The sequence below is a fragment of the Astyanax mexicanus genome, chromosome 2, assembly GCF_023375975.1.
Source record: "Astyanax mexicanus isolate ESR-SI-001 chromosome 2, AstMex3_surface, whole genome shotgun sequence".
In the NCBI taxonomy this organism is placed as follows: Eukaryota; Metazoa; Chordata; class Actinopteri; order Characiformes; family Acestrorhamphidae; genus Astyanax; species Astyanax mexicanus.
In genome coordinates, this window is record NC_064409.1 from 36,997,898 (window position 1) to 37,010,977 (window position 13,080).

At 33.8% G+C, this 13,080-nt stretch overlaps 1 protein-coding gene and 2 long non-coding RNA genes across 10 annotated transcripts in view; 2 read left to right on the forward strand and 1 right to left on the reverse strand.

Annotated features, from left to right (window-relative positions):
• Window positions 1–13,080, forward strand: part of anks1b (ankyrin repeat and sterile alpha motif domain containing 1B) — a 441,679-nt gene that overhangs the window by 384,554 nt on the left and 44,045 nt on the right. The gene's annotated exons all lie outside the window — the stretch shown is intronic.
• Window positions 1,010–6,982, forward strand: LOC111194395 (uncharacterized). The gene is made up of 2 exons (XR_007437760.1): window positions 1,010–2,160; window positions 4,843–6,982. It is a non-coding gene; the product is annotated as an uncharacterized LOC111194395 (long non-coding RNA).
• Window positions 6,371–10,094, reverse strand: LOC125798970 (uncharacterized). The gene is made up of 2 exons (XR_007437759.1): window positions 7,352–10,094; window positions 6,371–7,256 (listed from the first exon to the last, which is right to left on the reverse strand). It is a non-coding gene; the product is annotated as an uncharacterized LOC125798970 (long non-coding RNA).

Below are 13,080 nucleotides of genomic sequence, written 5' to 3' on the forward strand. Positions count from 1 at the left end.
AGCCATGCTGCTTAATTAAGTATTTGCTGCAACTCATCAAAACACTTGGCAGCTGCCTGTTTATTGGTTGGTTGAAGGCTGGCTGTATGTTGTGTAGGCTGATTTGACATTTAGAGCCAAGGATGCGCTCGAATAGATAAAATAGATTATTTCTGAGGAATATTTGTAAATATGGATCTTAAAATATAAAGAAAGTCTGCATTAGTCAAAAGCCTCCAGTGTCTCTCATTTCACTACAAAAACACGAGCTTAAAATAATTTAAACACTAAATCTAATTTGAGTGTATCTAAAAATTTGACACATATAGTACATGGATACCTAATAGTCACACAGCAAAATATGAGGTCTTGCAAGTGAAGTCATCAATTCAAGAGGCTTTTACTGTACAAACATACAGTGCAACAACATTACGTTCATTGGAAACTAGTGGGGGGGGGGGGTTAGGGGGTGAAGAGTGATGGGGTTAGATTTCAGTCCCCTGTGTGTGTGTGTGTGTGTGTGTGTGGGTGGGTGTCTAGTGAAGGGGGGTTTAGCTCTGTTTCTGTGTGTTGAGGGGTCTGATTACCTGGTGGAAGAAGCCATTGCAGAGTCTGCTAGTGGAGGCCTGGATCCGGTGTAAATCTACTTATTGTATTAAGTAAAAAATTCAAATATGCCATTATGTTACTTATTTCTGTATTTATTTAACTTGATTCAGGATATTTTGGCCAGAGAAATTGCATTTTTCTGTTTGCAAATTAAATAAAACTACTGCACTGGGTGTAGTGAAAATGAGTATAGCATTTATAAACCATTCGGCAGTTTTTATTACTATTTCTTTATCAAGTTTATTGAGCAAAAAGTCTTGAAACTTATTGTTGCTCAGACTTTTGTTAAGTTAGCAAGAAAACTTTTGGAGAAATGTGGTACCAAATTAATTGTGTTGTGGTAAAAAGGTATGTATACAGCAAAATTAAGTTGAGTAAATTGAGTAAAATGAACATCATTGTTTTATTAGATTAGATAAACTTCTCTCAAATTTCAAATAAAATATTGTTATTTAAAGCATTTGTTTGCAGAAATTGAGAAACAAGTTCATATTCATAAAGTTTTAAGAGTTCAATATTTGGTGGAATAGCCCTGGTTTTAATCACAGTTTTCATGCATTTAGGCATGATCTTCTCCACCAGTCCTACACACTACTTTTGGATACTTTATGCCACTCCTGGTGCAAAAATAGAGAAATCCTCTGAAGGTGGTCTGTGAATGATTTTCATTGTGGTTTATATTGTGATCTGATTAGTTTGGCACATTGGAAATGGCTAAGTAGCCTCAAGGGTCAAGAATCTACAAATAGCCAAGATCTTCCAGTTTTCAGATGTGTGTGATCACTTAGAGAGCTAGGATATACAGTGATTTTTATTTTGATTAAAGATTGATGCTATGCAACATTAGACTTTCTACCACAGTGATTAAATTGTGGTCACTGCTTTTCTAAAGTGGTGACAAACACTAAAATCTATAGTATAATAAAATTAAATGTATTAAAATACAAAAACAGCTTTTAGAGAGTATTTATAGGGTTTTTAACATGGCTTAGCAAATCAGATCTGTTAGATACTGAACACTGCATGAATGATTCAGTGTTACCCAAGTGAGTTCTGAGTTTTAAAGACGTTAAGTTGTAAACAGAAGGCTGGTTCACTTTCAGGTTCACTTTAACAGACCTAGGTTTGTGACAGCACCCTCAGCTTCATGTCCAGTCAAGTCATACAGAAGCCCATTTTCAACAAGTCAAGCTGCAGGTCAAACAGTAACTGTGGCTTGAGAACTTTGCTGTGGTGAACTCCTGCTCCACTGGCCTCAGTTTTAGGTTGGCCTACATTCTAAACACTTGGTAAAACTAATCAGTTCACTTGGCCTCTTTTCTGAAAGCTCTAATATCTAATACAGCTAACAGCCAGGCATGTGTGCACGATCTGATTTCCTCGGGTTGCTGTTGTTCCTGAAACAACGTGAATAAAGTGGATCCAGGACCGACAACACTCACATCCAATCAGATTTAGCGTCTCTCACTGACGTCATTACAAGCGCGACTGTCCAAAAAGACCGCGGGGAGATTCAAACACCAGTAACTGCTGTGCCCCCTTGTGCGTTCAAGCTGTGCGGTGTGGAGGAAGGTAAGAAAGCTCCTTTATCTCCTATAATCAGTGTAAATACTGTTTTAATTGAACTAAAGTCTGGCTCTTAGGCTCTACACTTTTGCATGGATGCATATTTGAAAGTTTCCTTTCTGGGAAAATGTTTTAAGCAGTAGCTAGTTAGATTAACTAGGTTAGCTTACATGCTAACGTACTTAGCTAACTAGTTTACATTTTAAAGACTGGTGAATTTAATTGAGCTTAGTATCAAACACTTGCTTTAATTACATGAAGATCTACAACTCAGCTTGCTTAAGTAAGCTAGCTGGATAATAATAAGTTAGTTAGTTAATTACTTACTGTATTAGTTAGTTAGTTAGCTAGTTATCTAGTTAGTAAGGTTAAGTAGTTAGCTATCTACTTAATTACTTACAGTATTAGTTAGCTAGCTATCTAGTTAGTAAGGTTAAGTAGTTAGCTATCTACTTAGTTAATTACTTACTAAATTAGTTAGCTAGCTACTTTTAGTTAGTTAGTTAGTTAGGTTAGGTAGTTAGCTATCTACATAGTTAATGTCTTACTGTTTTAGTTGGCTAGCTACTTTTAGGTAGTTAGCTATCTACTTAGTTACTTACTGTATTAGTTAGTTAGCTAACTAGTTAGTAAGGTTAAGTAGTTAGCTATCTATTTGGTTAATTACTTACTAAATTAGTTAGCTAGCTACTTTGTTAGTTAGATAGTTAGCTATCTACATAGTTAATGTCTTACTGTTTTAGTTGGCTAGCTACTTTTAGTTAGTTAGGTTAGGTAGATAGCTATCTACTTAGTTACTTACTGTATTAGTTAGTTAGCTAGCTAGTTAGTAAGGTTAAGTAGTTAGCTATCTATTTGGTTAATTACTTACTAAATTAGTTAGCTAGCTACTTTGTTAGTTAGATAGTTAGCTAGCTACTTTGTTAGGTTAAGTAACATAGTTAGCTATCTATTTATTTAATTACTTAATGTATTAGTTAGCTAGCTATTTTGTTAGTTAGGAAGTTAGTTAGCTATCTATTTAGTTAATTACTTACTGTTTTAGTTAGCTAGCTACATTGTTAGTTAGTTAGGTAGTTAGCTATCTATTTATTTAATTACTTACTGTATTAGTTTGCTAGCTATAGCTATTTTGTTAGTTAGGTAGGTAGGTTAGGTAGTTAGATATGTACTTAAATAATTACTTACTTTATTTGTTAGTTAGTTACTTACTTAGTTAGCTATGTTAATTAGCTGCCTACTTACTTAGTTAACTAGCTACTTTGTTAATTAGATTATTAAGGTTAGTTAGTTAGCTATATACTTTTAGTATTATCTAATTTATTAGTTAGCTAGATATTTTGTTAGTTAGGTTACTTAGTTAGCTATCTGCTTATTTAGTTAGCTACATCCAATAACATACCTACTTTCTTAGTTTACTACTTACCTTGTTAGTTATTTAAATAGCCAGCTAGCATGCTTTACAATTTTATTTGGACAACTTAGATCTATTGCCCTATTTTGTGCGCGTTGTTGATCCAGGGCCATCGTGCGCGTTGTTGATCCAGGGCCATCGTGCGCGTTGTTGATCCAGGGCCATCGTGCGCGTTGTTGATCCAGGGCCATCGTGCGCGTTGTTGATCCAGGGCCATCGTGCGCATTGTTGATCCAGGGCCATCGTGCGCGTTTATTTTTTTTTTTAAACTAACATTTTAATATGCTGATTTTTGTCTGCTCTGTATTGTAAGGTCACACTTCTGGCTTTATGTTTTAGTTTCATTTTAAACTAATAGTATAGTAATAGTATAGCCATTTTTTTCTGAATTGCACCCAGAAGGAAGTGTGTGATAGCAATAATATTCGGAAGGAAGATAAACTTACCAGGAACACATTATTCAACATTTAGACTAAAATCCAGTATTTCATTAAGCTGCACATACAGACTTAGTGTTTAACACACCATGTCTGCAGTTTCAGCATGGAAAAATGGTAAATTGGTGACTGAATCTGGTGAAAGCTTACAGTACAGCGAGTAAATATTGTATCTTTTTTTCTTTCTTTTTTTTAAACTGATTTGATATGTATTATTATTGCTGATCTGGGCAAATTTTATTAGTAGTTTTGCAGTTCTTTTTAAAGTAATTTGTGGCAGTAATGTCAGTAGTAGCAGATTAAAAATAAATGTTTAAAATTATTGCAATTAAATAAGAAATTGGCGATGAGGTAAACAAATGTAAATTGATTTGTAAACATATATCTATTTATTTCTCCATGATATTGTATATTTATATATCGATTTTTATATTAACTTTATTTTCTAATTTGTACAGTGTACAGTTGGACTAAGTCTTATAGCTGTATATTTATAAAATTGTACTTCTTTAGGTTTTTGTTAAAAATAAGAAATAAATAAAGACTTTTACATTGCTTTATAACTTTGATTTTATATGGTTTATATAACATTTACTTCCTTCATGACTGGAATTCACTGTGTTGGTAATCCTTTGCACGCAATAAGCTCCAAACCCTGCCCGGTTTTAATGCAACCTTGACAAGGCTGGCAATAATTAATCAGTTAATTATGACCAGTTATATTTAGTCACAATCTTGTCATTTTAGACATTTAAAAAGCTTATAGGCTACTAATTGTGCATTTACACATTTGCAGTGATGAACCATAATTAAATATTATTCTTCCTTACCTTTCAGGTTTTTGGCTGGTTCTAGGAATAGGTGACTGGATGACCTACTTAACGTTGTCCTTAGTAAAGCTGATGATTACTTCACTGTGATAAAAGCCCTGCAGGATACTGATCGTGTCAAGAATCCAATAGGTTTGGTTCTCAGAATCTTTTACATTCAGTTTCCCAGATGATGGAAAGTGGTTGGAGAGACAAAATAATTGTAAAGAGAGATCGGGGAATTTGTCAATATCAGGTCCCCTCTCTGTTACACACTGTGTACAGGGCCATCTAAAAAAATTAGAATATCTTTGGGAAAAAAAGTTAATTTATTTCAATAATTCAGTTAAAAATGTGAAACTCATTATGTAGATGTGTTACACATAGACTGATCTATTTTAAGCGTTTATTTACTGATGATCAGTGATGGTTTGGAGAGACATGTCATCTGCTGGTGTTGATCCACTGTGTTTTATTATCAAGTCTAAAGTCAGTGCAGTTTTGTTTTCCCACAAAATCTTACAGCACTTCATGCTTCAATCTGCTGACTGCTTTCATGGAGATGTGGATTTCATTTTCCAGCAGGACTTGGCACACTGCCCACACTGCCAAAATTACCAACTGGTCTTATATAATGTAATTTTCTGAGACACAGAATTCTGGGTTTTCATTGGCTGTAAGCCATAATCAACAATAAAAAAAATAAACGCCTAAAATAGATTACTGTGTGTAATACATCTATATAATAGAGTTTCACATTTTAACTGAATTACTGAAATAGTCACTTTTCATAGCTGAAATGATTTTAAACACACATGACTGCATTTTAAAAGCAGAACTGGAAACAAGTGTGGGATTATTCAGCTAAAGCTAACAACACAGATGAAAGTCAAAGATTTTAACCACAGTGTCAAATGTAAATATAAAACTAGTTCCCTAGCTCTGTAAACAAACACTTTACTTGAAAATATTGGAAAATGTATCCACAGATAAAGAAAAGTCAGAAACAGAAGAACTTCTTGATTTTCCACAGAAAAGAAGAAAAGAAAACATTAATGTTGTTCCATTGGAGTATGTGACTATCCTTTAATATCTTAATCTCTTATGACAATATGAAAAATGCAGTTTTAAAAAGATTTCTCTCTACATGTGCATTTTTTTTTTAAAACTTTATAGCAGCTTTCATTTCTACACCATGCACATGTAAGAGCTGAGTGTGTAAATAACAAATATTGTTCTTAAAGAAAGCAAATAGTTCTTCTATGGCATCACTTGAATCTACTGTAAACTCTTAATTTTTAAGTATAGCTAAGATTAAATGTCATGATTTTTTATTTTAAATGTACAATGTCCTAAAGGGTTTGATGTTTAATAATTAAAATTTATTGTGACTGGAAATGTTACAAATAAGATGCTTCCTGTTAAATTATTTTTAATCTTCATATTCATGTTTTTGTACTTTTAACTAGTTTTGTGTATTATACTGTATTTAACTAATGCCAGTGCATGAATGTTCTCTGATCTGAACATGCATAAATAAAATCAATAAATACAAATTCTTTAAGCAACGTTTTATTAAAAGAACAAACTGGAATAAGACATCTTTTTTTTATTACACACATTTAAATGACCATGGGGAAAAAAGTTAGACATTGGTAAAATAATACTGCAACTAAAAAAACAAAGCACTAGGCTAACATCTCACTCTTACCCATTAATACAGGGATGGTCTGATTTATAAGGGCTAACATGGTCTAATATTCCAAATTATGTAGAGAGAAAGAGACACACACACAGAGCGAGCTCTGGAAATGATTAATACACCACTTCAGTTTCTGAATCCGTTTCTCTGATTTTGCTTTTTATAGATATGTTTTATTCTAGAAACTACGGCAATATTTCTCCCAAATTACAAAAAAAAAGTCATTTAGAGCATTTATCTGCAGAAAAGAAATGGCTGAAATAAAAAGATGCAGAGCTTATAGACCTAAAAAAAATCTATTTGGTGGAATAACCCTGGTTTTTAATCAGTTTTCATGCATCTTGGCATCATGCTCTCCTCCACCGGTCTTACACACTGCTTTTGGATAACTTTAGGCCACTCCTGGTGCAAAAATTCAAGCAGTTCAGTTTGGTTTGATTGCTTGTGATCAATCTTGATTTTTTTTTCCAGAACTGTGTCTGTGTCTTATACTATAAAAAAAACATTTTTTTTAAAGAAGTTATTATTTAAATTAAATTAAACATTTTGGTTATTGTCACCAAGAATATCATTATCACAAAAATACTCTGTAGCTAAATGGCCTACCAATGTACTTGTTAAGCTACCTTTGACAGGTAATGTACTCACTACATATTACCTACTTTCACATACAGCACAGATGCCACATGCCGTATTCGAACATCTGTGTAGTAGCAAGCCTTACACTTCTGGCACTGCACCTAAACAAGAAATTGTTTTACTAAACAAGTAATAACTAAATTTGTTGCACAAACACATGTAATTAAAAAAGGTAGACGTACTGATAATGTTCTACCTTATCTTTTGCAGTCAATGGGTCCCAGGAACTGGAGCTCTTCTGAGTGCGATCTGTACAAAAATATAGAATATGTCTAGATTTTAATCTGTATCACACTCACTCTCACACACATACCTAAAACTCCATATTGTTCTACACAGCTTTTTCCTTCAAGAATGTTTTCTGCAAACTGTATCAATAAAAAACAAGCATGATTAATGAGAAATTCTTAATAAAGTGAGTAATTGCAGATACAGTGTCTTTAATATTGTTGGACAGATTTTTCTGTATTTACTTTTGGTTGTGTGGTTTCCCCCAAACAATTTTTAATATTTTATTCCGTTGTGAAGAAATCAGCACCAATGTATTAGAGAAACATAGAACAGTCATGTTAACGTACGACTAAAGAAAAAAATTTAAAACGTGAAGGCTCTCAGGCAAGAAAACAAAATTCTGTTAAAGTTGCAATTGTTAGAACACAGGAAATACATCAAATACAAATGAATAAAGTAGAATTATTGATTGTACCACGTGTACTCCATATGAGTGTCCATCTTGCTGTTGTGGATGTTTGACACTGAAGATTGTCCAGTTGTCTTTGCAACCTCTGGCTGATGCAAATAAGCTAAACAATTACACTGTTAACTAAACAGATATAAGAAACTAGAATCATTATATCACTTCACACAGACCACAGGTGAAGAAAGCAAAGCTTTATTCAGATTAGATTAAGAACAGTAGAGAGCAGAGAAATTCATGGAATGCGTTTCCCTGACCAAGCAGCTCCATTCAAGCCTAATCACCAAATGCAATGCAGGATAATGGATACTTTTGGCAATATAATGCATATAATTGTATTCGTCACCTCCAGTTTTTCAAAACTGTCTTTCTATCCTCTCCCATAGAATTCATGTAAATGATTCTTCTCTGTGTAATGTCATAAAACTAAAAAGAAAGATAGATAATGTTTTAATATTCAATGTGGAAGGAAGCTTTTGTTTTAAAACATTTCCTACATTTAATCTGCTGTTTAAACCACAGTTCATATAGACTTTATACTAGAGTAAATAGTGCACTGAATACAGAATAAAATAATAAGATGGATGAATATGCTCCTTTTCTCAAAGAAAGTGGAAGTAGTATAAACATTTGTGGTACAGGTAATATACCTTAATATATTGGACTTGAAGGACCGTGTTGTACATTTTGCCTTTACATTGTTTTACCTTTAAGACAAAGAAATGCCTCTGCTGTACATTTCTTCCAGACAACAATGATTCCATTACATTTTATTGGATATATGTCTGCTTCTGGCAAAAGTCTATACAATTATAATTGGGTTGTGGTTTGGAATAAAAAATAATCAAAATCACATCCACACAAACCTTAAAATTAAGCTTTTAAGAAGCTCTAAGCAGAGAGGTAGATTACAGTTCTATCTGTGACAGAGTTACTATACTATGTTGGAGTGTATTTATCTTTTTGTTCTACAAGCTAGGATATGCATTTCCTTCAGGGTCAATAAAGTATCTATAAATGTAACTCACAAAAAGTATCCAGTGGTTCCCATTTTCCAGACAAGCTCCAATTATCCTCCCATATGTATTTAAAAGCAATATTTGCTGTGTTTATATATCTGTAAAAAGTATGTGCTTTGGCATCTTGATCCTGATAAGATTTTTGTGGTTATTTGGCTCACCAGTGGAAAAACTTCAGGATATTAATAAACAAACATTTATTATCTGGTCATAATGCCAAATGGGTAAATATATTTACATAGGGAGTGAGTGAATAGTTAACTTAAGGCTGAGGAGTTAAAAGCAGGACAAATGGAATTGAGATATTAAAACAGCCGCCTGCTGGGTCAAAACATCTCCAAATCACAAGGCAGGTCTTGTTGCATTTTCCTAATTTGCAGTGGTCAGAACCTAACAAACGAGCTCCCTGGAAAGACAACCATAGACCTAAAAACAGGATCATGGATGCCCAAAGTTACCGAAATTAAGGATGGTGAGGTCAGCCTCATAAACTTACAGAACTTCTACAAACTTCTTGGTCCTAGATATTACAGGACAGCCTGTGACCAATCTATGCATTATTCCAGGGAGGCCCAGATACAATTTTATTTTGTTTATATTTAAATTTGAATTAAATTTTCCAGCTTTTAAAAAAGTACTAGTAAAAACAAACACACACATGCTAGAGTTTTTTTTTTTATATAAATCAAGGCATCAATTAACTGGATCAACAACGCGCACGATGGCCCTGGATCAACAAGGCGCACGATGGCCCTGGATCAACAACGCGCACGATGGCCCTGGATCAACAACGCGCACGATGGCCCTTAATTTTTCATTCTAACCTTCAATAATTAACTTTTTCTTTGAAAATGTAATCTAAAGTGACAAACTAACATTAGCAAGTCAGACAGCATTAAAGCCTTTTCAAAATAGGGCAATAGATCTAAGTTGTCCAAATAAAATTGTAAAGCATGCTAGCTGACTAACTAAATAACTAACAAGGTAAGTAGTAAACTAAGAAAGTAGGTATGTTATTGGATGTAGCTAACTAAATAAGCAGATAGCTAACTAAGTAACCTAACTAACAAAATATCTAGCTAACTAATAAATTAGATAATACTAAAAGTATATAGCTAACTAACTAACCTTAATAATCTAATTAACAAAGTAGGCAGCTAATTAACATAGCTAACTAAGTATGTAACTAACTAGCTAACTAATAAAGTAAGTAATTATTTAAGTACATATATAACTACCTAACCTACCTAACTAACAAAATAGCTAGCAAACTAATACAGTAAGTTACTAAATAGATAGCTAACTACCTAACTAACAAAATAGCTAGCTAACTAATACAGTAAGTAATTAAATAAATAGATAGCTAACTACCTAACTAACTATGTAGCTAGCTAACTAAAACAGTAAGTAATTCAATAAATATATAGCTAAATAAGTTACTTAACCCAATTAACTAAGTAGCTAGCTAACTACAACAGTAAGCAATCAACTAAGTAGATAGCCAACTACCTAACCTAACTAACTAACAGTAGCTAGCTAACTAATTTAGTAAGTAATTAACTAACTTATTATTATCCAGCTAGCTTACTTAAGCAAGCTGAGTTGTAGATCTTCATGTAATTAAAGCAAGTGTTTGATACTAAGCTCAATTAAATTCACCAGTCTTTAAAATGTAAACTAGTTAGCTAAGTACGTTAGCATGTAAGCTAACCTAGTTAATCTAACTAGCTAATGCTTAAAACATTTTCCCAGAAAGGAAACTTTCAAATATGCATCCATGCAAAAGTGTAGAGCCTAAGAGCCAGACTTTAGTTCAATTAAAACAGTATTTACACTGATTATAGGAGATAAAGGAGCTTTCTTACCTTCCTCCACACCGCACAGCTTGAACGCACAAGGGGGCACAGCAGTTACTGGTGTTTGAATCTCCCCGCGGTCTTTTTGGACAGTCGCGCTTGTAATGACGTCAGTGAGAGACGCTAAATCTGATTGGATGTGAGTGTTGTCGGTCCTGGATCCACTTTATTCACGTTGTTTCAGGAACAACAGCAACCCGAGGAAATCAGATCGTGCGGCATGTGTGGTGTGGGTCCTTTGAGACCTCCCTCAGAATTTGTTCTTGTTTAGTTCTCATTGTATGTTTCAGCATTTCAGCAGGTATGGTAAAGATAGCTGTAGCTTCTTGGTTTAATGAATTTTGTAAGGCGATCTAATGACAGCGTGGGGAGTCTCGGGATTTACGCTTTATCCGATTGCGTCTGACGCCTTAATCCAAACAAACAAAGCAAAGGTGCAAACATTACTTCACCTCTGTCAGGATTCATCTCACTCCAATTTCCATTATACAAAACAATTTCTGTAATCATATTTGTTACAAACCTATGCTTGTGTTGCCCCTTTTTTTTTTTGGTGTCAAAATATGTAAGTTATAACAAGTGTAGAAAAAAAAAAGAACTGCTATGACTGCTGTTTTATACATTTGGTACAATTGGTTGTACACTTCTTAAACATATTGCTGTTTCAAATGGCTATTTGAAGGATGCCACAATATATATATATATATATATATATATATATATATATATATATATATATATATATATATATATATTTTTTTTTTTTTTTTTTTTTTTTTTTGTAATAAAGATTTGGGACTGTGAAGAGCATTTTAAAATCTTAAAGAACCTCAAGCTTACCGGCTCCGAGGGGTCCAGTGGTCTAAAGCGCTGCCACCATGATCAGGAGATTGCCGGTTCGAATCCTGTTCATGTAGCTTGCCATCATCTGCCGGAGGCCTGAGAGAGCACAATTGGCCTTGCTCTCTCTGGGTGGGTAGATGACGCTCTCTCCCCTCATCACTCCAAAGGGTGATGTCGCTCAGTACAAGGCGTCTGTGAGCTGATGTATCGGAACTGAGTCGCTGCGCTTTCCTCTGAGCACGCTGTGATGCTGCTCAGCAATGCTCACAATGCATGATGTCCAATGTCATGTAAGTTTATATTTAAAAACTTACAGTATGTTTATATTTATATAATATTAAGATGCAAGTCTTTATAGTTGATACTTAAATGTAAGTAAAGAATGGATGTAAGTAATGTAAAATGCAGTTATATTACGGTATATATTTTTATTGGTGGAGATAAAGCCAACATGAGGTGCTGGAATAAAAAATTTTGTTACTTTTTTATAAGATCTCAGCGTGGTTGTAAAGATTTCTGAATTAGAACTTAATTAGCTGAGTATAAAAGTGCATTTTCACACCTGTAGTTGGTTTCTATGGTCCGGATCAGTTTATGAGTTTGTTCACTTGGAGTGTTTTCTCCCTCAGGTTGGTTTGATTTTGCACAGGCATAAAAGTAAACGCACCAAAATACGCACCAATAAACCATTCAAGCATATTGTGTTCTCTGATTGGTCAGTGCTTTCTGGGGCATGAGCAAGAAAGTAAATGCAGCGGGAAGATTCTGTGTTTTAGAGTTTGAAGCTGCTTTAACACAGAATGCTGAAAATGTGGAGCTGCACTTTCAAACACAGTGTTTTCAATTGGAACGTGCAGCACAGATGTAAGCAGTGAACGCAGCACATAAAGTTCTCAATGTAAACAGCATGAAGCCGCAAAGACAGCGCTTGTTTATAGCAGTATTTTATCTGGCTTATATATCAGATTAAACTGCGTCTTGAACAAATCTTAGAAAACTTGTGTTAAAACCATAATATGCTTTACTGGTTTCAAATTAATTGGGTGTGCCTTTCTAATACACTATAATTAATTGTATTAATTCTAATTTTAAATGTATAGAGTGCATTATTAGTTCTGTGGCATGTTGGATAGTTGACTTCTGTTGAAAAAATCTGTATTTTGTAAAATCGCAACACATTGAATATCACAGACAAATAAACTATTGTAATGTCTATTTCTTCTAATATGGCGCAGTCTTACTTCCACTTGTACATGTACATTAAACTTTATACATTTAAAGGTTCTTCAAATTCTTCACACACCTTTAAAACAATAAGTATGGATTATTTTTTTATAAATCATAATTTAAAGAACCGTTAGTAGCACCAAAAAAAAAAAACACCTAAGCTCAAAAAGAGCTTTTCCAAATGCTGGTCATTGAAATCCTCCATAGATAAGATCAGAGGTCTGTTTAGCTGCCGGAGTCTTTGTGTCAGTCAGTCTAATGTAACAGTGTGAAATATGATTGA